The 26,828-nt window shown below is 44.6% G+C and overlaps 1 long non-coding RNA gene across 2 annotated transcripts; it reads left to right on the top strand.

Annotated features, from left to right (window-relative positions):
* The first annotated feature begins 1,742 nt into the window (after positions 1–1,742).
* LOC123606886 lies at positions 1,743–24,270 on the top strand. Of its 2 annotated transcripts, XR_006716544.1 has the most exons (3): positions 1,743–1,829; positions 20,552–20,634; positions 23,929–24,270. It is a non-coding gene; the product is annotated as an uncharacterized LOC123606886 (long non-coding RNA). The 2 variants fall into 2 exon arrangements; XR_006716545.1 differs by lacking the exon at positions 23,929–24,270 and having other exon boundaries at positions 20,552–20,997.
* Positions 24,271–26,828: the final 2,558 nt, after the last annotated feature.

The raw sequence follows: 26,828 nt of genomic DNA, 5'->3' as shown, positions 1-26,828 counted from the left end.
CAGCAGTTTCTTGGAGAAGAAACCCAAGGACCGAGCTTATGTGTAAAGTTAGGCAAGAGGCCATTTATTCACACCAGTCACTTATTTTATGATAACACAAAACTTTTTACAGGACCTTCTGGATTAAAGCACGTTCACAACTATCGTTACCTCTCATCTTCAGAAAAATCCCAAGAGGCAGGTGCAGGGACGGCATCATCCCCATTTGACAGGCAAGAGAATGGAGGAAAGTGCTTTTCCTGGACACATGGCCAGTTAGGGGCAGAGCAGGAGGAAAATCTGCTCAACCCCCACCCCGGCGCTGCACAGGCTGTTCACCTTGAAAGTTCTCGTGATTTTGCTGCTTCATGTGACCCCATTGCCCTTTGAATTTCTGATCTCTTTCGAGTACCTGCCCTCACAATCTCTTTTTCTCCTGTTTCCAGCCTCCCTCCCAGGGATATATCTCAGGTTTGGGAATGCGGGTTGGAAAATCCAGATCTCAGGGACACAGCTGAAGACAAATTGGCAGGGTATGTGTCCATACGACGACTCAGTAGCTCCAAATCCACTCAGTCACAACTAAGGTTCTTTGCAAGAAGTGGAGATCCTGGGCTTGCACCCTTTGTCGCTTTGCCCCAACACCCCAACCCTGCCAAGGGTTTGGGTGGTTGCTGACATCTATTTCTTTCCTGGAATCCCATTCTAAATACTTCTTACTGTGTGATCACTGTGTGGGGGTGCTCTGTTAAATACCATGTGTATTACAACGTTTATTCTTTTACACTGAAAACACTGCAAAAAAAGAGGATTCTTGCCCCACTTTCACACATAAGGAAACGAATGCAGAAGGAGGTCATAACTTGCCAAGGTCCCACAGCAATTAATTGGCAGGGCTGAGACTGGAACTCAAGTCTGAACCCAATGTCCTTGCTTTAATTGCCATTATACCGTCTCTCCATTTCTTGCTGAAGAGCAAGAAACAGAAGCAACTTCAGTTAAATTTTTCATGTTAATTACTGCCTCCTCCCCTACCCTTACTGCAGAGCCAGTTTTCTCTAAGGTGACATCTCACCCCTGGCTTGCCTGGGGAACAGATCTACATATGAATGGCAGGTCCTGGCTGGAGATAAACAGTTAAACGGCTACTTCCTGCCACTGGGGGGAAGTAGGGAGAGAGAGAGAGAGAGAGAGAGAGAGAGAGGAAGTTAGGGACCACCACAGTAGTCCAGGTGCTTTGTCCAGGACCCTGGTGAGGGAGGTGGGGCGCTGGGAGGGATGGACACTCCCACGTCTTTCTCTAATGAGTTCCCCATCGCCGTACTTCCCCAATTGTATAGTATTTGCTACCCATTATAGTACTGTACCTACAGCTTGCCATCCCAGCCGAGACCTTAGTCGTGAGCATTATGACAAAGTATTCTGCTTTCTCCAACGGTCTTACCCTGACATGGTGGCCACCTGGGGCATTCTTTTCACAATATGCCACAATCCAAAACTGAACTGCCAAAGAGCGGAGCGCCGAGAGAATGAGGAAACAGAGGTAAGCCTCACAGGCTTACCTGGAGATTCCCTGCGGGGTCCATGAGGCAGTTCTAGGCTCTCCCAGGCACCAAGGCAGGGAGCAAAGGGCTATGGACATCACATTTTGCTTACTGCTCCTCAAGATAGACATTTCCGTGGGCAGCAGGGAGGAGATTACATCATCTTCTGAGTAAATACAGACATGTGATTCCTTTTCCTATTAAACTTAAGCCACATGACCTCAAATTGCATTTTACTTCCCACGACTTGCTATATTTCTGAAGATTTCTGCAATAACCCTGGCATTACGCTTATAATGGAGACAGGTATGAAGCTTTCATTTGTTTTGCAGGGACAAGCTGGAAATAAGATGCCCGAGAAGGTAATGAAGTGGTGGGTGTGCAGTAGGAAAGATGTCGGCTCTAGCAGAAATGCCTCTCCCAGGTTGGAATCCCTCTAGCTGGTGTGTCTAAAAGCCATAAGCACAGATGCCGTGGTAGCAATTTGGATCATTAGTGGGATGTGCTGGGGGACCGCACTATGCTCAAAGCTGGCAGGAAAGATATTGGGCTGGTCTTAGGGAGCCAGGAAGAGCAATTCCACTCATCTCAGGCTACTTAGTAAGGAGAGAATTAAGCCACACAGGGAGCCCGCCTAGCAATGAGTGAACCAGTCCTTTTCCTCGCCCTCAAAGCCCCGCTAAGTTGCTTTTCCTTTCAAGGGGAGTGATGGATTTCCAGGCATCACAAGGCAATCTCACTGTATTTAAAGAACATACGTGTTCTCAAAAATTTGCTTTCTGCAAATTAAGTTTTCATATACCAAATCCTACTTTCCCATACCTTTTTTTATTATCAAATCAAGTAACGTTCTTGAGAGAATACGGTCAACCCACTCTTGGGAATACAACACAAGGCGAACGGCAGCACATTAAAAAACAAAACAAAACAAAACAAAACAAAAAAAACAGGAGTATTTTTTAAATAAAACTCTCAAAATAAGTTACATGTGATAAGTTTCTCAAAATAAGTTATAAACTATGAATGTTTTAAGTAGCCAGAAATATCTGTCTCCTTGGCCAACAGCTTCATGGTCCAAAGGAAAACCCATAACGATAGCCGAGCTAAATAAAAGAGACTATTCTCTAGTCTTTTAGTCTCTAGAACAGTCTTTAAAAAAAAAAAAAAAAAGAACCAGGGTGTTTGGATATTAAGCTATTGTCTCTGAGCTTTGTGATAGGGGTGCTTGCAGCTCCAAAAGCCACATTCCCTGCTTAGCCAGCTGGATTCCCCATAGACTAGGTGATAGGGACACTAGAGGGACACTGGGCGGCTGCCAGAGGAAGAAAGGATGTGACCCTCCATGTTTGCCTCACCAGCAGTGCCTCTGAATTCTGGAAGCAGCAGCTTGGTTCCAATTTCCAGTTTTCTCCATGCTCCCAGAACGAGCCTCATTGTGCTCCCTTACTTGCAATGATGTGTTGGAACAAGCTTGCTCAAGAGAATTTCAGGGATTTTGTAAGCTAATTTTAAGCAAAATTGCTATTAAAAATTAAATTACATAAACTCAGTGTATTAGTTAGACTGTACTGTCAGAGCTGTGGTAACAAAGCACTCCAAATCAGGTGGCTTAAATAGCAGAAGTTTATTTTCTCACAGTTCTGGAGTCCAGAAGTCTAAGATCAAGGTGTCTTCAGGACTGGTTCTTTCTGAGGCCTAGGAAGAAGAATCTGTTCCATGCCTCTCCCCTAGCTGCTGGTGGTTTGTTGGCGATCTTTGGCCTCTGTTGGCTCCTGGAAGAATCACTCCTATCTCTGCCCTTATGTTCATGTGGTGTTTTCCCTGTTGTCCCGTATGTCTCCAAACCTGCCTTTAGAAGGACACTAGTCATGTGTCCTAGGGCCCATCCTACTGACCTCGTTTTGACTCGATTACCTCTGTAGAGATCCTGCCTCCAAATAAGGTCACATTCTGAGATCCTGGAGGTAAGAACTCCAACATGACTTTTGGGGGGACATGATTGACTCCATAACCCAAACAAATTACAGAGAGGAAGAACAGACAACGATTGCCAGGGTTACAGAAGGGAAATGAAGGTGTGTCTATTAAGAGGCAGCAAAAGGGAGTTTCTTTGTGATGATGGGACGGTTTTATATCTAGATTGTGGTGGTTGTGGTTATACAAATCTCTCTAGGTGATAAAATGTCCTAAAATTGAACACAAAGACATAAAAAAATGAGTAAATGCAAAAACTGGCCCAGGTCTGTACTCAAACTAATCATATTTTGCCAACGTATTTCCTGGTTTTAATGATGTACAGATGTCACTATTGGGGAAAGCTAGAGGATATCGCAATTGGTACAGGGGTACTGTTTTTGAAACTCCTGTAAGTCTATAATTATTTCAAAATGAAAAAGCCTTTTTAAAGAAGTAACAGACCCCCCCAAACACACACACACACACACACACACACACACACACACACACACTCATAATCCAATTAAAAATGAGCAGAAGACCTGCGTAGACATGTCTCCAAAGCAGTCATACAGATGGCCAACAGACACATGAAAAGATGCTCAACATCACTAATCATCAGGGAAATGCAAATCAAAACCACAATGAGATATCCCCTCATACCTGTCAGAATGGCTAGTGTCAAAAAGACAAGAAATAACAAGTGTTAGTGAGAATGTGGAGAAAAATGAATCCTCACGCACTGTTGGTGAGAATGAGAACTGGGGCAGCCGCTGTGGAAAACAGAATGGAGGGTCCACAAAAAAAAAAAAGAAAGAGAGAGAGAGAAAGAGACTGAAATACCATATGATCCATTAACTCCAGTACTGGGTATTTACCCAAAGAAAACAAAAAACACTAATTCAAAAAGACATACGCACCCCTATGTTTATTTATCCCAGCATTATTTACATTAGCAAGATATAAAGGCAATCTAAATGTCCATCAAAAGATGATATACATCTTCTTTATCTGTTCACATACACAACGGAGTACTACTCAGCCATAAAAAGAGTGAGCCCATGCCACTTGAGACAACATGGATGGACACAGAGGGTATTCTGCTAATGTGAAATAAGTCAGACAGTGAAGGACAAATACATGATTTCATTTATATGTGGAATCTAAAAAAAAAAAAAACAAATGAACAAAGCAGAAACAGACCAATAAATACAGACCAAAAAAAAAAAAACCCAAACTGGTGATTGCCAGAGGGGGTAGAGGGATGAGAAAAATGGGTGAAGGGGGAGAGAGAGATACAGGCTTCCAGTCATGGAATGAATATGTCAGGAGAATAAAAGGAACAGCATAGGGAATACAGTCAGGGATACTGTGACACTATACCATTGTATAGTGACAGACAGTAGCTACACTTGTGAACGTAGCATAATTTACAGAGTTGCTGAATCACTACGTCGTGCACCTGAAACTACTATAACATTGTGTGTTAACTATACTTAAGTAAAATCTTAAAAAAAAAACCAACAATGGTAACTGATATCCCAAACTCATTACTTCCTAAATATTTGCATTTTGCTGTCGTCTGTGCTCTGAGGTCCCAGTTCTGCAGATGCCTTCTTCCCAGCTTCCAACTTCTTCCCTTGTTGCCCCCAGCCACAGAGATGACAGCTGTTTCCCACAGTCATCTATCTCTGTGCTGCCTCAGTGTTCCCTTTTGCCTACTGTTCCCTAATACCTGCATGAAGTAAATCCTTATATTAAATTCTCTGTTAATTATGTTTGTTGTTCTGACTGATAAACCAGTCAACACAAATGTTCTCCAAATGATGCAAATGGCTCCTATGATGGTAGAAGATAAAGCATTTTCATTTCCCAAAACTACCAGAGGCCCAGTCTATGTGCCTCTTCTGATTATACTAGGATTTCATTCTGGAAAATTGGCATTCCCAAAGGATGCTGGGAACAGAGCTTGCATGACCTCAAAAGCACCACAGCAATAGCTGTCCCAATAGCCCAGATACATAAGATTATAAAGCAATCGGAGAATACTACTTTGTTTTAAAAATTAATAACGATTTTCTTTCTGATTATAAAGGTAATCCATGCTGCCTTGTACAGTAGAGCATAAAGACACAATACCAACATCCAGAGAGAGATAACCTTTAGTATTTTATGTGCTTTCTTCCATGATTCTTGTGATACGTAATATAAACAATTTGTATCTAAATGTGTAGCTTTTATTTATTTTTATTTTTTTAACGTTTTATTTTTGGGAGAAAGAGCGCGAGCAGGGGAGGGGCAGAGAGAGAGGCAGACACAGAACCTGAAGCAGGCTCTGAGCTATCATCACAGAATCTGATGTGGGGTTTGAACCCACGAACCATGAAATCATGACCTGAGCCAAAGTTGGACGTTTAACCCACTGAGCCACCCAGATGCCCCTATTTTTTTTAATTTATTTTGAGAGACAGAGAGAGAGAGAGAGAGAGAGAGAGAGCATGCACATGTGAGAGGTGGGCTGTGGACCAGAGAGAGAGGGAAAGAGAGAATCCCAAGCAGGCTCCATGCTCACAGCTCAGAGCCCAGTGCAAGGCTTGATCTCACTGTGAGATCATGACCTGGACCAAAAGCAAGAGTTGGATGCTTAACCAACTGAGCTACCCAGGAGCCCCTAAATATGGAGCTTTTAAATATGTAAAATGAGATTGGGTTCATTTACTGATACTGCTACATTTTGAAGATAATTATCAACCACTCTTTTCACTTTGATGAATAAATATAGGCTTTAGGCTTTCAGGGCAAGCTGAGAGAACACGGTTGGAGTTGGCAGATGGACTTATAATTCTCATCCCATGCCCAGCCCAGTCTTCAGAATGGGGTTCTCAAGGCAGACCCTTCCCTGGTCAGCTGCACATGGGATGATTTTGCTGCTTTGGACTCTCCGATCCCCAGAGCAGGGGCAGAGCCAACCTCAGAGGGCAGGCCTGGCCCCACCTTCTGCACACACACTGGGAGGCAGGAACAGAGCACCTGCCACCAGGGGGGGCAGACTTCTCCCCAGCATCCAGGTCTGTCCCCTGGGGAGCACTCAAACCCCCCCCCCCAAAGGAGGAATCAGGAGCAGTGGAGTCTGACAGCATTTATCTCACCTGCTAAGTAAATCATCCTTCTCTCCACAGAGAAGCAAAGCGAGTGAGGACAAACACAGAGAAAAGCTGAATGTATTTTCTTGCCAAAGCTCCCTCTTGGCAACACAAGGTCCAAGGAATAGGAAACCCCTCACAGACAGTATTTGAATCACATTTTTTTCAGGTAGTGCTATATTGTGAGCTTATCTGTCATCAAAATATCTTCAAAAACATGACTTCATACTTTTGGAATTTTTCTTATTATAAAACAATACAAAGTCATTGTAGAAGTTTGAGAAATAAGGCAAGCTACAAGAAGAAAATGAGAAGCATAGTTAATCCCATGATCCCATATAACTACTGCTAGCATTCTGGCATAAATCATTCCTTGTACTATGCAAAGAATTACATGGCATATAGCGTTTGGTAACATGTTTTTCATTTAATGTACCTACAACACCTTTACATATTTTCTCATTCATCTGTTGCCGTGTAACAAAGTACATCAAAACTTCGTGATTTAAAAGGATAATTTAATTTTGCTCATGGTTTTGTGGATCAGGGCCCAACCACATTCCAGGAGACAGAGAAATAGTCTTCATCCTTCCAAGGTCATACAGCAGAAGAGCAGGTAGGATGGGAGGTAGCCATCTATGAAAAATACAGCATGCTGCGTGTTGTTAAAGATTCTTCTTTGTAACTGGAATAGCAGAATAATATGTATTTTTAAATGTGTTCCTCATTGATTTAATGAATTTCAATCTTTGCAAAATTTAGAAACAGTATGGTAAACACCTCCATGATGAACATTCCTGTACATAAAACTTTATCTGCATCTCTGAAATTTTTATTAGGATAAATTATTCAAGGTGGAGTTACTGAGTGATAGAGTTAAAGCTGCTTGATATAAATGGCCAAATTAATTTCCAGAAAAACCCTAATTTAGATACATTCACTTGAAAATACTTTGCTCTCTGAAAGAAAAATAGTCCCATCAATACTTTTCTTTGGAATACAGTTGACTATTTTCATCTGTTATTTTACTAGATACCTGAAATTTTTACTGAAGATTAATTAAACCTATAAATGAACCTGGGATAAACTGGCCTTTCTTCAGTATTCAGTCTTCTGGAAGTTTCGTGTTCTGCTCTTCCTTTGTATTCATCAGTGGAAACTTACTCGTTATTGAATCGTCCCTAGCACATTACACCTTTGTCATTGTTTTAGGTAGGATAAAACTGGAGGCACCTGGCAGCTCAATTGGTTAAGTGTCCGCGACTCTTGGTTTCGGCTCAGGTCATGATCTCACGGTTGGTGAATTCGAGCCCCATGTCAGGCTCTGTGCTGACAGCAGAGAGACTGCTTGGGATTCTCTCTCTCCCTCTCTCTCTGCCCCTCCCTTGCTCACTCGCATGCGTGCGCACTCTCTCTCTCAAAATGGCAATAAAATAAACTTAAAAAGAAAAGTTTAAACTGATTATCAATGTTAAATTGGGACAGTGATTATTTTGAATATTTATTCATAGTCATCCGTCTTTCTAATTTGTTATTAGTTCCAATAACTGGTGAACTGCTTCGCTTAGGTTTTCTGGGTAGATAACTGTATTAACTACAAGCAGGGGCACCTTTGATCTCCTTTGCAGCCACCCAGCTTGTTTCCTATCTTTTTGTGTTAGCTAACATATCCAGGACAGTATTAATTAATACACTGAGACAAGACATTTTTATCTTATTCTTGATTTTAAATAGACTACATCTGGTGTTTTCCCCTTAAATATGGTATATACTATTGTTTAATATAAATAGTCTTTATCACTTAAAAACACCTCTATTTCTAGTTTACTATATCTGTTTATTCACAATTGGTACAGAAGTTTCTGAAATGCCTTCTAGACATCTACTGTGATGATGGAGATTTTCTCTTTAGACTTACTGATATACTCTTCTGTTTCCTAATATTAAATGATTTTTGTATTCCCAGAATAACCCAACGGACTCATCATAGATTGCTCTCCTTATATATTCTTGAAATTGATTGGTGAGCACTTTAGAAATTCTGTGTCTATATACAATGAGAATGGTTTGTAACTTTCTATTTTTATGATATCTTTCTCAAGGTCTGTTAGAGAAATATATTTCTTTTGTGAAGGAATGGGAAGATTTTTAATATTTTCTCTACTCTGGAACAGTTTAAATGGCATTGGAATTATTTGATCCTTTAAAAATTAAAAGCAAAACAATGGGGCACCTAGGTGGCAAAGTCAGTTGAGCCTCCAACTCTTGATTTTGGCTCAGGTCGTGATCCCAGGGTTGTGAGATCAAGCCCTGCTTTGGGTTCTGCGCTGACCATGGAGCATGCTTAAGATTTTTCTCTCTCTTCCTCTGCCCCTCTCCCCTACTCATGCTCTCTTTCTAAAATTAAAAAAAAATTGGGGCGCCTGGGTGGCTCAGTCAGTTGAGCGTCTGACTTCAGCTCAGGTCATGATCTCATGGTTCGTGGGTTCAAGCCCCACGTCAGGCTCTGTGCTGACAGCTCAGAGCCTGGAGCCTGCTTTGGATTCTGTGTACCCACCTCTCTCTGCCCCCCTGCCCCCTGCACTCATGCTCTGTCTCGCTCTGTCTCTCAGAAATAAGTGTTAAAAATTTTTAATTAAAAAAAAATTAAAAGCAAAATCAACTAAAAGTGGAGTGTGTTTAGGGGTCAATTCCTTCTCTTCTTGTTAATCTAATCAGTTATGTGTTGTTTTTTTTTAATTGGATCAGACTTATTCATTTTAGGTAGATTAATATATTAGCATAAAGCTGTTTTTAATTATCATTTGAAATTATTGTATCTGTTAACACATTTCCTTTCTCATATGTTTTTATCTATGCATTTTCTCTTGCAATCATAGTATCAGCCATAAATTGTCTATTCTGTGATTTATTTATATTCGTTCTTAGATTTATTTGTCTACTATTATTGTTTAAAAAAGAATTAATTTTTAAAATATTTTCTAAATACTGAGTTCCTTATGTTTGATGGATTATTTTTCCAGTTTCTTGAGATTATTACTTAATTAATTTATTTTATTTTTTGTTTAATTTTTTAAAAGCATTTCAAAGCTATGCATATGCCTTGAATTAACAGCATTGGTTGTATCCCACAAATTTAAGATACTGTTTTTATTTTTGAATTGTTGAATACTGAAAATGTCCTCTCTTAGTAATTTTTAGGGGACTATTTTAAATTTTCAGGTGCTTGAACTATTTATGTGCCCTCTGAGATGATTTCATTATGGTATGAAAATGTCTGCCTTTATTATTTATTGATGTTTATTCTATGAGCTAATGCCATATATATATATATATATATATATATATATATATATATATATATTTTATGTTGTCAGCACAGCCCCAGAGAAGAGGAAAAGGCTAGGAAGGCCCTCTCCCACCAAAGTATGGTATCATTTAAGTCCATCCATATTCCTCCACTTCGGTGCCCATTCTAGAAAGGAAGGCAGAACGACAGGAATAAATGTGAGAGAGCAAGTGTCCCAAGAATCTTAGGTTAAGTTATTAACTAACATTATTCTAACATTATTCTAACTAGTGGATGGATGGCCTCAGCTCTGAGGAAATGACAAGGACAGAGAGAGCAATGGACTGCTAGATCAATAAGAACCCTTGAACAGAGCATCGGGGGAGTAAGCATATGGTTTGTCCTTGTCCTGGGTTTCTGAGTACCCAGGGCTTCCTTCTGATCAGTAGCCCTCAGAGATACAATAAGGATATATGCTTTTTACACATTAACAACAATAGTCAAATTCAGAAGAAACAGGTTAACACTGCTCAAAACACTGTATAGATTATGTGGATTTTATATGACATTTTAAAATATTTATTTTGAGAAAAAGAGAGAGAGTGTGTTAGCAGGAGAGGGGCAGAGAGAGAAAGAGGGAGAGAGAGAATCTCAAGCAGGCTCCACGCTGTCAGCACAGAGTCCAATGAGGGCGCTGAATCCTAACCACTAGACCACTAGAGAAGCACAGAGTCCAATGAGGAGGCTCAATCCACGAACCGTGAGATCATGACCAGAGCTGAGAGCAAGAGTCGGACGCTTAACTGAGCCACCCAGGTACTCTAACGTGACATTTTTACACCCGAGCCATATTCTTCCTCTTCGTGACATTTTGTTGGCAGCGGTGTCTCACAGACTCTTCACTAGACCATTCCCCAAGATGGAGCTAAGGAGACACATAGAATTTACCCTCTTTAGTGGTAAATTCATTTACCTGTAGGTTTTCTTATCACATCATTTCTTAAAGGCCAGAGCAACCATGCATGGATATGCACAGGACAGTGTAAAGATGGTACAGACTTCTTTCTAATCAGACAGCACATGCTTCCTTCAGGATTTGCACCCAGTATCCCTTCTGGCCCCCAGACCAATATCTAGAGACAAGGTACAACACAGCCCTTCCAGTAAAGTGTTGGTTGACTTAAGAGAAGAAAGGAACTATATCTCACAAGAGCCGCAAGATGTCATAGAAGGATGGTCTGTTTAGTGTTCGGCTGAGACCCGGCCTGAAGATGTTACCTGCAAAGATGGTGTATCATCCCACCCTTCAGGGCACAACATATGCCTCATCGCTATGTGGGGCTCTGAGGTGCTATGGGGTGCTGTGGGGGCTATGGCCCTCAACAGGTACAATTCCTGACAGTTTTTGCCAGCGTTCTTATCGCTTTTAAGCAGCAACAGATTTTTGGAGTTTCTTCCTCTGCCATTTTAGAAGTCAAAATTTTCTTCATCCTCTCCCCTGCTTTGTTCCATCGAGATAACTTGAGGTTTCTGCTAATGCGTTTCCTTCGGAGAGAATTTACATTTGCCTCTGGCAGGAGACACAGGGCACCATCAATCCCCGATCGTATCAATGCCAACAGGGATTGAGGTGACTCGAAGCTGGCTTCAGTCCCTGCCAGGGACAGACTATTCCTGCTTCATGTTATTCCAGTGATGTGAGCACTCATGGTCTTAACCCAGCTCGTGGGGTTTTATCAGAGCCTCCCACCCCTGACAGGCTCCTAATTCCCTAAGTCTGCCAAAAGTTCTGCTCAGCATCTTGGCTCCTCAGCCATGTCAAATGGACTTTGCCAGACATTCTTAGGAGAAAGGAGAAAACTGGCCAGAAGATCCAGGCTCACCTTACTGGGCTTCTCTCTTCTCAAAGAACTCGGCCCAAGAAATCTTCAGTGCCTTGTGATTTCTCAGATTCTTACAGATTTCTAAAGATCTATTTTGCCTAGCTTTTCTAGTAATTCTCAACAGGAGAATGGGGCTGAACTGCCAATCCAGCTACTAGGGGAAACAGCACAGTGCTGGCTGTCATTGCTGCAGGAAGTGTATAAAGCAGGAGAGATGACAGGAAGGGTGCACCTCCCAGCTGAGTCAGATACATTAAGTGACACTTCTCAGATGGTCCACACACAGTCCTGCCTCTATCCCAACAGCCAGAAGTTAGTCACGGGCTGCATCTGGCTTCAACGGGAGGGCCAAAAATATAGGCCATTCACATCACTTATATTGCCACCCTAAACGAAATCTGGGTTTTGTTATAATGGGGAAAAAAAAGCAAAGAATGGATTTTGGGTGAGCAACATGGTCTCTGCCACATTCCTCATCCATAAAATGGGAATAATATTTATACCTAACTTATAAAATTGATTAAAGGATATATATAAAATGCAGGTAAATGTCTTCACACAGAGCCTGGTAAATGGTGAACAGTGAGTAAGTGTTAGCAACAGTACTATTTATATAGTATAGTAGCTTGAATACAAGTATAGATTATCTCATGATAAACACGGAAGGGAACAATCCTTCGAACTTCCTTTCTCTCCTTTCCCACAGTCACCTAAAGCCAATTATAAACTCAGTCAGACAAACTTAGGGATAAAAATCCCCGTTACCATTGCTTTGTTTCAACTTGTTGAGAACTTGCTTGGTTTCTAACCGCCGATTATACATTAAAAGGCATGTAAGTTTCCCTTATAATTACACTCCAAACCTTCTCAGACTGTCCACATTTTTATATCGTTTCATCCTTTTCAATCTAACAAATATATAAACAAATGTAGGGTTTTTTTGGTACCTTCATAAGACCAGTAGTTCAGGACAAAATCTTTTGTCACAGGAAGGTCCTGGTTTTTAGCTGCTCACCACACTCCTTAATAATTTCTGTATGATATTTGGAGATATTCTGAAAGTTCTCTCCTCTTATTTCTACTTCCTATGAAAACCACACTCAGAGTGTCTTACACATATGGTAATGAGTAAATTATAGGGATCACAGAATTTTCACTCCAACAACCACAACAAAACAACAATACAAACTCCCACTTCCACCTTGTTCCAGGGATTGGATACAAGTGAGTGAGTGTGTGTGTGTGTGTGTATCAGTGTGTGTGTGTGTGTGTGTGTGTGTGTGTGTTATCTATGTACTGGAACCCCAGCATGGCAACAGCATCACTGTTGGTGATTATAAGAAGGAGAAAAATTACCGGAGTGACACAAATTACTAATTACTTTATTATGCAGTGAGAAGAATAAGAAGCTGTAAGTTGTTTCAGCAAATTCTATTTTTAAGCAAATAATTGTTGGGTTTCCAATGCTCTAAATTAAGTAATTCTCCTCAAGACCTTCCTTAAGTCTCCCTCTTTGAACTCCAATGGCTGGCAGAGAATTGCAGCTGGCTCTGGGATGGGCTTTGGATTTCGTTTGTAATTATTTTTTTTTCCAAACATGCTATCCTCAAAATGAGATATATTCAGAGGCATTTTTCTTCCCCAGCAGTTAGGAGTGGTCTTACTGAGTCATTCCCAGCTTTCCCTCTCATTCTATAGGAGGTGGCATTGAATAATATAAAGATATTTGAAAAAAAAAAACTTGGAACCAAGGTTAAGACGAGGCACTGCCACCTCCCTGATTTTGTGACCTTGGCCATTGCCCATAACCTTCACCCATATTGAAAAAATGAGATAGCATATTAGCACTTTTTAAACTGAGATAAATTATACATACTCTATGTTGTTATTAAGATGGCCAAGAATGGGAATAGCAAGATAGCAGCATAATCAGAATTATAACAGTAGCTCTCATTTTTCTGGACACTTTGAGGATTTATCATGTGCTTGGCATGGGTCTAAGTGCTTTATAAGCATTAACTTATTCAACCCTCTGACATAGGTACTAGTGTGCTCACATTTTACTCATCAGCTAAAGACAGCGTGAGTAATTTGCCCAACATCACAGAGCTAGGGAGTGGCAGAGCCGAGTTCAAACCCAGACACCTGGATCTAGAGTCCACACCACTGCCTGTCTGGGCTGTAAGTGACAACCGGCCCACAGGCCTGAACACACTGGCCCAGTTCGCTAGCCCTATGCTTTTCAACCACAGGGTCAGGCATCCCCTTGGGGCATCACAAAGATGTTCTTACGCAGTGACAGTTACAAGAATGGCCAGTTTTCACTAGGAGTAACCAAGATGGCGAGAGAGCAGGAGGGACTTGTGTGAACAAACTGTTGGGGTGCAGGACAGAAATAGGCATTGGGTTGGCAAGTATATACGGGAGCCCAGGGCTGCTCACTACCCCCAATCCACCATCAGCCCTGGAAGAGGGACGGTCTTCGGGACAATTTATGTCTCATTCTTAGATCCTTTTTTCTGGTCACCAACAGAATCTGAGAGGATGGATGGGTCTGTAAGAGTTGATCAGGGTGGGCAGGCAAAGAAAAGCAGTCTACTGAGAGGCCCACACCACCATCCTTGTAAGAACAGGCATGTCGGTGGGCAGCTTTGGAGACAGGCTGTGTGAAATAAGATGACTTCAGGGGACAGCAGTGGACAGAGCAAGAGGCTGAGACAACCTGTGTCCCTGTCGGGGTCCTGTCTCTGTCATATCTACAGGATTCCCCTAACAAGAGGTGGTAGAGAGCACAGAGAACCCCTAACAAGAGTGGTTGCATGTGTACATGGGGTTGTGGAAGGCTCTGTGGAAAGCACAAAGGGGAGAGCCTCAGTCATGGGCAGAAGGCCTGGGTTGGTGTCTGTGGATGGCCTTGGTATGTCGGGTGCATCACTGAACTACAAACTAGAGATAACAATCCCCAGACTGGCTCGTCAGGCACAGTGGCCATGAGCAACCACCATGACAATGTACTTTGTAAACAGCATCAGAGAACCCCAGCGAAGACGCCAACCACGAGAGAGGCACTGGGCCCCAGTGGCTGTACCCTGGCACACAGCATTTCTGCCAGGCCAGACTTCAAGTTAGCTGGCAACGTTTAAGCTTGAAAAGACAGAATAAAGGAGGACCACATAAGCAAAGCATGGTATGCGCAGAAGATCACCTTGCCTGGACTCCAAAGTCAAAGGAGCTGAAACACATAATGGAGTCTCTGCAGCCTCTGGCAATTTGATCTCATTCAAGGACAACATTAAATAGAAGAGGTGTTCCCGGGCCCCAGGCAGTTGAGAATCTTGGCCAGATTGGCAAATATTTCAGCAGGAAGCTAAGCAAAATTGATGCCAACTTCAATGAATCTCCTTTGTGGCTCTGCAGGGGTCCATGTTTGCTCTGCAATATTTCCCATTACTATGCATAGAAAAGAGAATGTTCCAGCGCCTCATCAGTGCAGGCTTAAGTCAGCAAGCACCTGCAAGGGAGGTGGACAGAAAGAGGTGTTCTGAGGCATGGTAAGGTAGGTGAAGCTAGTGAACCCTGGCAGAGCTGTGGGAGCATCCCCAGCCTTGCAGGGCATCAGGAGCCTGTGTTGCTGCAGGAATGTGGGTGCCCTCAGCTGAGCAAGGTGGGTGCCCTCAGACCGCCAAGATCTATAAGAACACAGCAAAGGAACTTCCCCTCTCTGAGCCTTCATTGCTTTGTGTGTGAAATTAATATAATAAACCTAGTCCTGACCCTAACCCAGATTCCAACCCGGTTCCTCTGGGCTGGATAAGGAACAGATATCCGGGTTACATGGTCGTTCAGTGGGGTGATGCGTGTGCTACAGCCTAGATCATAGGATATGCTCAGTCCTCCTTGGTACCTGTGTCTGCCTCGCCCAGACTAACCAGTTCTACCAGTGACCGTTTCCAACCAGTAACTGACAGGCTGAGTCTAAGGAGGTCGAGACACCCTGGAGGGAGGCGGGCGTCCTTCAACCCTAGCTTCTTTGGAGGGTCTCAACCTCAAGGGAGTGTTGCGGGTGGGTGGGCATGTAGGCAACTGAGCCCAGGAATCCCTCAGCATCTTTCTCTGTGCCTGACTCCCTTAGTCTCAGGAATGAGGCCCGAAGGACAAATGAAGAAGGACACGGAGGGTAAGGAGTAGGTGTGCTCTGGGAGCAATAGAGATTAGCGTCAAGCCTATGGGGGCTGAGATCTCAAGGGCCTCTCAGCAGAGTCTGCCCTGAGGCCCTAAGTGTGCAGACATCCCCAGCTGGGGGTAGTGGCGGGGAGTTAGTGGGCAAGAACCCAAGGGCAGGGAAGGGAGACAGCATTTCAAGCATCCTCCCCACCACATCTCAGACCACCTCCCATTCCCACAGCACTGTGTACACTGTTTAGAAGGTAGCCCCTTCAAGAAAACTGGCAAATCAATGGGAGTAGGGAGCCCAGAGAGTGCGGAGTGGGGTGGGGTGGGGGGCAGAGCTCTAGAGCTTATATGCATAACACAATGATTTCCTTAAATGACAGAGCACAGGTGAAAGAGGTCATCAGGTGGATGTGTGATGTGTGTTTATGCGATGTCTGTTCTCGGCCATAGGGTGTTTGGGGACAGGCACAAGCATCTACAATCCCAGCACAGTTCCCAGCACATGGGAACTGGAGCATAGTAGGTGGCAACAGGAAATGTTTTGCTTGGGTTTTTTTTTTTTTTTAATTTTTTTTTTCAACATTTATTTATTTTTGGGACAGAGACAGAGCATGAACGGGGGAGGGGCAGAGAGAGAGGGAGACACAGAATCGGAAACAGGCTCCAGGCTCTGAGCCATCAGCCCAGAGCCCGACGCGGGGCTCGAACTCACAGACCGCGAGATCGTGACCTGGCTGAAGTCGGACACTTAACCTACTATGCCACCCAGGCGCCCCTTGCTTGGGTTTTTTTTTAATGTTTATTTATTTATGGAGAGAGAGAGAGAGAGAGAGAGAAAGTGTGCATGGGGGAGAGGCAGAGGGAGAGGGGGGAGAGAGAAACCCAAGCAGGCTCCACGCTGTCAGTGCAGAGTCCAACGCGGGGCTCGAACCCATGAACTGCAAGACCATGACTGGAGCAGAAATCAAGTGTTGGATGCTTGACCAACTGAGCCTCCCAGGTGTCCCCAGAAAATGTTCTGAAAGAATGAGTGAACATGGAAGCAGCTTCTCCAGCCCACGTATGGGTTGGTCCAGTCAACACCCACATGGAAGAGGCCTGAAGCAGAACAAACGTGAGGGAGGTCAGATGGCAGCAGCCCTTCTCACCTCTTTCCCTCCTCCCAGACTCTTCTCCTTTGCACTTGTCAGCACTCACTGGCCTAAAACACAACTTCATCCTGTTTCTCCCTGCTGGAGAACCTTCCATGGCTCGCTATTTCTCATGACATCAAAATCCCGTCCTGGCTTTTAGGCCTTTGCACTCTCCCACCCCGTGGCACCATCCCACTGGCCACTCATCTCAGCCAGACCTCCCCCTGGCCACCATCACTCCTGTGCCTCCCCCATCACCTCGGACCCAACCCAAACTGTCTCCAAGAACTCTGCTTGTCTGATGGCTCCAGCTGCCGGGAACCGGCCTCGCCTCGAAAACCTCCAGGTGTCTGCGCCACACGAGGGGCAGGTTGCGGGCCCTGTTCTCTGAGTCAGTCCCACCTCAGAGACTAGATTCCCAGAGAAAGGGAAAACTTATCACACATTTTCTGTATCCCTCCCCACAGTATTCAGTCTGCAAATGACTGACAATAATGTCTAAGACTGCAACATAATCCATTAAATTCAATGTAAGCACCTACTGGTCTCCAGGTTCTGGGGATTTGCAGACGGGCTCCCTGGGGAAGGACAAAGGACACCGACAGCCAATTCTGACACAGTGGTCAGGGCTCAGGTGGAGGTGTGCACGAAGATGAGGCACCAGCCCACTCAACAGAGCTGAAAGAGGCTGCTGTCCCTAAGTAGGTGAAGAGCAGAGGGACTGAGCGGGAGTTACAGGGCAGGATGTCTGTCTACACGCAGAGGTCACTGCTCATATAAAGGATGGGAATGGGGACAGAGACTGCAAATGGAGCAGGTGGTCAGCTGATGAAGTAGTCAGGAGCCTCATGGGTCCCACCTCAAGGTTTTGAAGCTTACGGGATATTAATAAGGGAAATGAACCCATTGGCGGATGCTTGACTTACCCACCCCTTTAATGGGAATATACCATCTCTTAGGGTTAGCAGAGTAAGTAACGGGCTTGTGGAAGAATATTCAGGAAAGTGTCTCGGAGCCTTATATGCTCAAAGAAAGGATTTCCCCTCTCTACTTAAGACTGACTTTTGGGGTGCGTGGGTGGCTCAGTCAGTTAAGCCTCTGACTTCAGCTCAGGTCATGATCTCATGGTTGGTGAGTTCGAGCCCCGTGTCGGGCTCTGTGCTGACAGCTCAGAGCCTGGAGCCTGCTTTGGATTCTGTGTCTCCCTCTCTCTCGGCCCCTCCCCTCCTCCTCAAAAAATAAACATTAAAAAAAATTTTTTATTTTATTTTTTTTTTTTCAACGTTTATTTATTTTTGGGACAGAGAGAGACAGAGCATGAACGGGGGAGGGGCAGAGAGAGAGGGAGACACAGAATCAGAAACAGGCTCCAGGCTCTGAGCCATCAGCCCAGAGCCTGACGCGGGGCTCGAACCCATGGACCGCGAGATCGTGACCTGGCTGAAGTCGGACGCTTAACCGACTGCGCCACCCAAGGCGCCCCCAAAAAAATTTTTTTTTAAAGACTAACTTTTAATCTCAAGAAACAAGCTTTATGAAAGACAATTCGTTTTTACAGATTACTAAGAATACTAAGACTAAATGCTAAGAGTGGCCCCTACCAGAGTGGGAAATGGCCACCTGCCCTTTCATGGAACCTCTGGACCCCCTCACCACACACACCCCCATCTCACCCCCCATCTCACCCTCCCTCCCAAACCCACCTCAAAACTCCTCTTTCTTGGTCCCACTCGGCCATGCCCTAGGTGCCCACAGATCTCACCCCCCAAAAACCTGTGGGCAAGTTGCTTATGTCTCCAGGCCTTTATGACCTCATTTGTGACAGAGTGATGCATGATCATCAGAATTATGTGATGAGTAAGCCATATACAGCACCTGCCACACTCAGGGCATAGAAGTCTCAATCATTACTGGTTCCTTTGTCCTCCCCCACTCAGATCACAGCCCTAAAGTTCAGTTTATCTGGGGTGTGTATTCAACGTTTGTTCAGTGCAGGGTCCTCAGAGAAACTGCCCAGCTAAGCAGATGTTCGAGTAAACTGAGATACGTCTGCTTAGGGACTATCATGCCTAAGAATCCACTTAAATACATATCTCCAGAAAAGAGGGAACATTTCTGGAACGTTTTGCACATCTGCAAAAGTGTCAAGGACTTTGTGGACATTTTTTTGGCTAATCCTCCTAAGAATTGTGAACGTGGTTTTTAATCCCGTCTAACAGATGAGGGAACTGAGGTTTACGGAGGTCAAGTGTAGCTCATTTTAGTAACTACTTGCATCCAGGTTCATTTAGGATAAAGAGAGAGAGTACACACACATGTATATGTGTATATGTGTGACCCTTGGGTCACAAACAGGAAGTCACCACCAAGCCTGTCCTATCACTGGTTGGTTGGAAGACTTTAATTATCTCCCCTCTCTGTGGATCTCAGAGTTATTTTTTGCTTGTGCGTTTGTTCGTTTTTCAAACCAGCAAAATGGAGGTGGAAGTAAGTAGGGGAGGAGCTTGGAGCAAGGAGGGGCAACATCAGATAAATGAGCCCCCCACCAGCAACCACCTTACAGGGTTCTCTGCAAGACTTCCCCTAATTTTTACACAAATCACACTTTTCATTTCCAGAACCAGTTTCTCAAAAGCCATCAACCAAATCAGGCCCCGGGCTGTATTTCCCAGCTTTGCAGTCCACACCTTCATTTATAACCAATGCTGTCAAGCTCACCTGGTAGTTAGCTGGTCAGGACTCACTGCCTTCTCACCCCGAGGATGGTCATAAATGTCAGGAAAGGAAACAAAAAAGAGCACCGTGGCATGTTAGAGCCGGGAGGCACCTCAGGGACCATCTACAATCCCCTCATTTTACAGGCGAGGAGTCGGGGCCCCAGAGGAGTTGAGGGACTCACCACGGCTCCACCAGCAAAAACCGTGCCCAAACACCGGCTCCTAGGCATTTGAAGACTAACCGCGGATCATGATTTCACAGGAATTAGCCAGACCAATAGGCAGCGGGAATTGAAGGTAGTAGGTTACAGGCATGGGAGCTGTCAGGAAAGAAATGCTCAAGGTGATCAAGGTATTTCTTCCTGAAATACACATGTTGTGAAGCAGACTGTTGAAGGGTGTAACAAACACGGGAAAGAACTTGCCGGAAGACTCTGAAACAGAAATATGTCTCAAAGGCTACAGCACAGACCTTCATTTGTAGCTAGTCGTCTCTGCCAATATCTAATCTCCACTTCCTCAGAAATAGATTTCCTGATATTTTTCCACGGGGCACATGAACACCCACAAGAAAAACTACATTTCCCAGCCTCCCTTGTAGGCAGTTATGGCCAAGTGACTAAGTTTTGGCCAATGAGAGATAAGACGGAATTGCTGTGTACAACTTCCAGGAAGTGTCTGTCAGGGAATGACCGTGCCTTTCTCTCTTCTCTCTCGGCCGTCTTCTAGTGCAGACGTGATGCTTGCTGGATCCTGAGCAGACGTCCTGGACCATGAGATGGCATGAGCAACCAGTTTTGGACTGCCTATCTGCATGGTACGTGCTGGATAGCTAGTTTGTACAACCATACCCTAAACACCCCTGCTAATAACTACCTTGAGAATGTAGGGATCCCGTCCTCCCTTATATTCCCATCAAGCATAATGTGCAGAAGAATGTGTCGTTCAGCATTCAAGGTCAGGAGCTCTGGATATGGCCAACCCACAGCGTCTCCCTTGTAACGAAGAATGTCAAGTTCGCATGCCTTGATCTTGGAACGCTGGCCGTGCACAGAGGGGAGGGCTAAGTTGCTAAGCTACAAAAGCTTGCTGCATGTAGACCCCAGCAGTGGATGCTTTATCCAGTCAGCCACTCCTGGACTCCCCGCACAAAAGTTGCCCCAATAAACCTGTATCTTGATTCCTGTCTCTGGACCTTTTCTTTGGTTTCACTAGACCATCACCCACCCTCGGCTTAGAGTCCACTGTGGTCGGCTACAACTATCCTCAACTTCCTTACATTAGAACTTCTAACTTGGTTAAGTCACTTATATTTGTCTCTCTTTTTTCTCCCCAATTGAATCTAATTCTAACTAAAACAGAAGTGGAAGAGGGATAAATTCAAAAGGCCCCAATAAAATCCAGAGATCTAGAAAAAGGAAGCTGGCCCTGTAGAGAGTTAAAGTGAATTGAGAATTCTGGTGCGGACATTCTGGTGGACCTAGAGAATGTTCTAGATAGACCAGTGCTTCTCAAATTTGTACATCAGAATCACTTGGAGAGCTTCTTAAACCACAGACTGCTGGGCCCCATTCCCAGTTTCTGATTCCATTTTTTCGGGAGATAGAGTCTGAAACTTGCATGTCTAATGAGTTACTAGGATGCTGATGTTGCTGGTTCAGTGGACCACACTTTGAGAACCATTGTTCTAGACTTTTCAAAAACACAAACCCAAATTCAGTTTGGGTGGGTCTCAGCTTTGCATCTCGAACATGGAAGCGTAATGATTTTCAGCTGCTCTCAAATATCTAGGAATGTGGGGAGCCAGGAGAGGGTCTGAGCAACAGCTTGGCCAAGCTGAGCATCCAGCAAAGAGATTTGTGATGCAAATGATTTACTGGTGTTCAGCTGGGAGCAGAAGGGATTTCAATATGGTGAGCCAAATCGAATTCATTACCTGACAATTAGCTCTAAATTAATGCAAGACTGTGCCGCCCAAATGTGCTCTAAGGAAGAGGGTCCCTGACAGCCTGAGATGGGCAGGAAGAGACATCGATCTTAGCTGGATGCAGAGATGGCATTTTCCCAGGATGCCAGCATACCCGGAGCTCAGAGAAGGGCCAGTGCCCACTTGGAGGCCCTCTCCAATCGCACTCCCTCCAGATTTAGTGCTGAGTGACCCAACTCAACCCCATCCAGAGTGGACCTGGTCTCCCAATGCCCTTGCACCTCCAGGTTTGTTCTTCAGAAGACTGCCTCGGGCTTGCTCAAGGGCTGGCTGTGGATTCCTCCGCAATGAGATGCTGCAGGATGAAGCTCATTAGGTTTTAGAGGAGCAAACTGTTAGCACTGTATGAGTATATTTGACTTCCTCAATGGAAGTTGCAAATCCCTGAAGGATGGGATTTATTTTCTTATTTCTTTAATTACCTCCCCATTCTTTCCCTCCCCTCCCGGTCCCTCTCTTCCTCTATTGCAGGGCCCCTGAAACGATGCATACAGGAATATAACCAGAGTAAATGATGGCCAATGGATTGGGCATCTTTAGGACTGCATTGATTTATTCATAAACATTATGTGCCAGGATACAGATCATGATGGCCTCTGACCACACAAAACTCATAGCCTAGCCCAAGAGACAGGCAAGTAAGCAGTTAAAAAACAGGAAGGTATGTCATACAGTCCTAAAGGCCTGCATATAAGGGAGTTAAGGCCCAGGGCACTCGGCAGACCACTCTGTTTGCCAACTGAAACATCCTACATAAGCATTCCAGCTCACGATGTGGACCCTTCCCCTTCCTCCCAGTATAATCCTCAGCTCTGCCTACAGCTCCCACCCCCTACTTAGCATGCAAACAGGTCCCTGTCCAAGGGCATTCTCCTGAGTCCTACCATGACTCCAAATCAGGATCACTGACTCTACAAAGTCAAGGTGAGGAAGCAAGCAGAGACAGGAACACCACTAAGCTAGCTCTGCCCCTCCTCCCTGTAACTCTCCCAGCCTGAATGGCTGACCAAAGCCCCTCCCCACTGTTCTTCCCAGTGTTGCCTGGGACAAGTTCAGTAGTCTCACATTTGCATCCCTGCTAGACCTCATTGAAAGTATTTAACTGGTTTTGACGAACAGCCCCCATTTGTTTCTCCTCTGGTTTGAACTGCGTTGCGCTGTCATTCAGAGGAAGGAGAAACAAGCCCATCTCCACCCTTGATCGTACTCTCTCCGAACAATAATTACCTTAGACAATTTGTGGACTGCATCTGGATTTTAAAAAACTAAGAGATACCAGATTACATGCGTCTCGTTTTACAAAATCCCTTTCACTCCACTCCCTGTTTTCTTTCTTTTTCTTTTTAAAAATGTTTTAACTAGAAAATGTGGTATATGCACAATGGAGTATTACTCAGCAATAAAAAGGCATGAAATCTTGCCATTTGCAACTAGGTGGATGGAACTGGAGGGTATTATGCTAAATTAAATTAGTCAAAGAAAGACAAATATCATATGATTTCACTCATATGAGGACTTTAAGAGACAAAACAGATGAACATGAGGGAAGGGAAACAAAAATAATATAAAAACAGGGAGGGGGACAAAGCATAAGAGACTCAAATATGGAGAACAAACAGAGGGTTGCTGGAGGGGTTGTGGGAGGGGGGATGGGCTAAATGGGTAAAGGGGCACTAAGGAATCTACTCCTGAAATCATTGTTGCACTATATGCTAATTTGGATGTAAATTTTAAAAAATAAAAAAAACTGTTTTAACTTTATTAAGGAGTAATTGACAAATGTATCTATTCAAAACATACAATGTGATGATTTGATATACATATGCATTGTGGAATGATTACCAAGGTCAAGATCATTATAACACATCCATCACCTCACAGAATTAATGTGTGTGTGCACATGTGTGGTGACAGCACTTAAGATCTACCCTCAGCAACTTTCAAGTCTACGACACCACGCTATTCACTATCGCCACCACGCTCTACATTCGCCCACAGAACTTCTACTTTGAACTGAAAGTTTGTACCCTTTGACCGACATCACCCATGTCCCCTCCCACCGGCCCTTGGCAATCACCATTCCATTCTCTGTTTCATGAAATTGGCTTTTTTTGTGTTTTAAAGATTCCACATACAGGCGGCATCATACAGGATTTGTCTTTCTCTCTCCGTGACCTTATTTGACTACCTGAATCCTTCTTGGAGTTCTGTCCATGTTCCAGAAGAGCAGTGGTCAGTCATTGAACCAAGGCCTCAACACTGGCCCAGCTCTCTGCCAGGTGTTCTTTCCATGGACCACGACCTCCTGCTCACCCACAGGAGACACAGCACACACACGACATGGCGCATAGAACGTGCACGTGGTTCTGCGTGTCAAGCCTCACCTTCCACCCACTCTGCCACTATGGTCATCACACCTGCTTGAACCCGTGCATCAAAATTGTTGTCATGGAGAACAAAAAACGTTGGGACAACATGATGTAGTCAGGACAGCATCTGTATCAGGCAGTGTTCTCCAGAGAAAAAGAACCAATAGGAGAGGGGTGTGTGTGTGTGTGTGTGTGTGTGTGTGTGTGTGTGTGCACATGTGCATGTTTAAGGAATTGGCCTGTGTCATTGGGGGGCAAGTAAGCAGAAATATCAATAAAGCAAGCTGCAAACTCAGGCGGAATATGATGTTGCCATCTTGAGGCATAATTTCTTCTTCTGGGGGAAACCTGTTTTTACTCTTAATGTCTTCAACTGATTGCACGAGGCCCACCCACATTATTGAGGGTAATCTATTTAGTTGAGTGCAGACAGTAAACGCATTTACAAAATGCCTTCGCAGCAACGCCCTGGTTAGTATTTTGTTGAATAACTGGGCACTACAGCCTCATCAAGGTGAGCCATACGACTCTCATGTGACCTACAATGCTGTCTCTGACATCTGGAAGGTCTGAGCTAGAAGAGTTTTGGGAAGACAAAAGTGCCTCTTCTCACCAGAAACCGAGATGGAATACAAAAGAAGAATCTCCCTTTCTGTGACTCAAGGGGAGGGGGACTACTTCCGTCCCATCCTGTCAGGCAGGGCAGTCTGGATAAAACTCTCCTCTTGTGGCACCGCCACCATACCCTCCCTTGGCAGCTGCTTGCCTTGGGGCGGGTACAGAGAAGGTGGGAAAAAACACCTGGTGCAAATAGGCTCCCAGACCCCCAAATCTGCTCACTGTCTCATTTCCTTCAAATCCTGGAGCACCAGGGAGCTAGGGCTCCACACTTTCACTCCCCCTCCTGTAAAAATCTCACCCAGGATCGATTTTCTTGATTCACTTATTCCTCACATTTGACAAATAACACCTGCCCTGTTCTAGTGCTTTCCTCTGACTCTGTTTATTAAGAACATTCAAGATTTTTCTTCTCCCGCGATGGGTACTAAAGGCACAAAAATTCAAAACTGATCACACAGAGGAGAGGTCCCCAGCCACCCATGGCTTTGCACCAGGCAGAGACATTTTTATTTGTCAAGGGCTGACTGAGGCAGTACAACTTTCATGGAAAGAGTTCTAGCTCTAGAGTCAGATCCAAGGGTCATCTTGGAGCTGCCTTGAACTCTATGTGGTCTTGAGCAAGTATATAACCTCCATGAGCTCTGACCTGAACAGCATCTGAAATCAGGGTTTTCCTACCTATAAAATGAGAATTGTTGAGAAGTCAATAGAATGGAAAAGCAGCTTTACAGTGTCGAGTGCTGCATGGACCCACTCTGCCACTGTCCCCAATCCCTCTGAGTCTTGTTACCCACCTGGCCTCAGGCAGCCCCTACTTGGGGGCCTGTTCTGGCCACTGTTGCTGTGTAGATGCCATCACGAATGCACCCGTGTTAAAAACAACCACTTTCTGGGGCACCTGGGTGGCCCAGTCGGTTAAGCTTGTCCAACTCTGAGTGATTTCTGCTCAGGTCATGATCTCACAGTTTGTGAGTTTGAGCCCCACATTGGGCTCTGCACTGACATCACAGAGCCTGCTTGGGATTCTCTCTCTCTTCCCTTCTCTCCCTCTCTTTCCAAATAAATAAATAAACTGAAAAAAAAAATAAAAAAACAACCACTTTCTCATGTTCAAAGATTTTGTTGGTCAAGGAATTCGAAAAGGGTGCAGGAAGAATGTCGAGGCCTCAGCCAGAAAGCGTCTAAGACTGGAGGGGCTCAGCGTCCGGTCACTGAGGACCTGTTCACTCACACGTCTGGCTATTGGCTGGGCCTCGCCTGCAATGGCCACAACAACCCCACATGGCCTCTCCACGGGACTGCTTGGACCCCTTTACAGTATGGCGGCTGACTTCCCACAGCAAGTGTCCCAAGGGAGCCAGATGCAAGACGTGTTGCCTTTTATGTCCTGGCCTCAAGAGTCACAGAGCATCACCTCAGCTGTGATCACACGTCGGCTCAGATTCCCAGGGAAGGAATGCAGGCCTCCACCTCTAGCCGGAAAGTCCCACTGCAGGAATAGCATGTGGGATGGGAGATATTGCTGCAGCCATTTTTGGAAAAGTGCATGCAGTAGAAGGTCTAAGTCACTAGATGAATGAACAAGCTGGCAAGTTAGAATTTGGGACCAGAAGTGAAACCTGACAGATGTTGTACCCTCCTGACTCCAGGTGTCCATTGTGACAAACACAGCTTGTACCCGTATCAGGAAACCTGGCCCGCACAAAGTTCAAAGCAGGATGTGTCCGGGGTGGGCGGGGGAGACGGCACGCCTGCCCTTTCCTCCCACCCTTGACCCCTCTGCTTCCTCCAAGGCCTGAGCTAGTCTGGTATTTACATCTCCCTATTTTCCACCATAATCTCAGCCTCCCAATCTATAGGCGCTGCTCCCCAGGGTCAGCCCCTTTGACATATTTGCAGAGTATCCTTGCTGCTACAAGTGTGTTCCAAGGAGAGCAGCACTGCCGTTACCTGGGAACTTACTAGAATCTCTCACCACACCCTACACGTATGGAAACAGAACCTACATTTTAACAAGATCCCTAAGTGATTCTA

Source organism: Leopardus geoffroyi, chromosome A2 (assembly GCF_018350155.1).
Source record: "Leopardus geoffroyi isolate Oge1 chromosome A2, O.geoffroyi_Oge1_pat1.0, whole genome shotgun sequence".
NCBI lineage: Eukaryota > Metazoa > Chordata > Mammalia > Carnivora > Felidae > Leopardus > Leopardus geoffroyi.
This window is presented reverse-complemented; position numbering and strand designations above follow the sequence as displayed.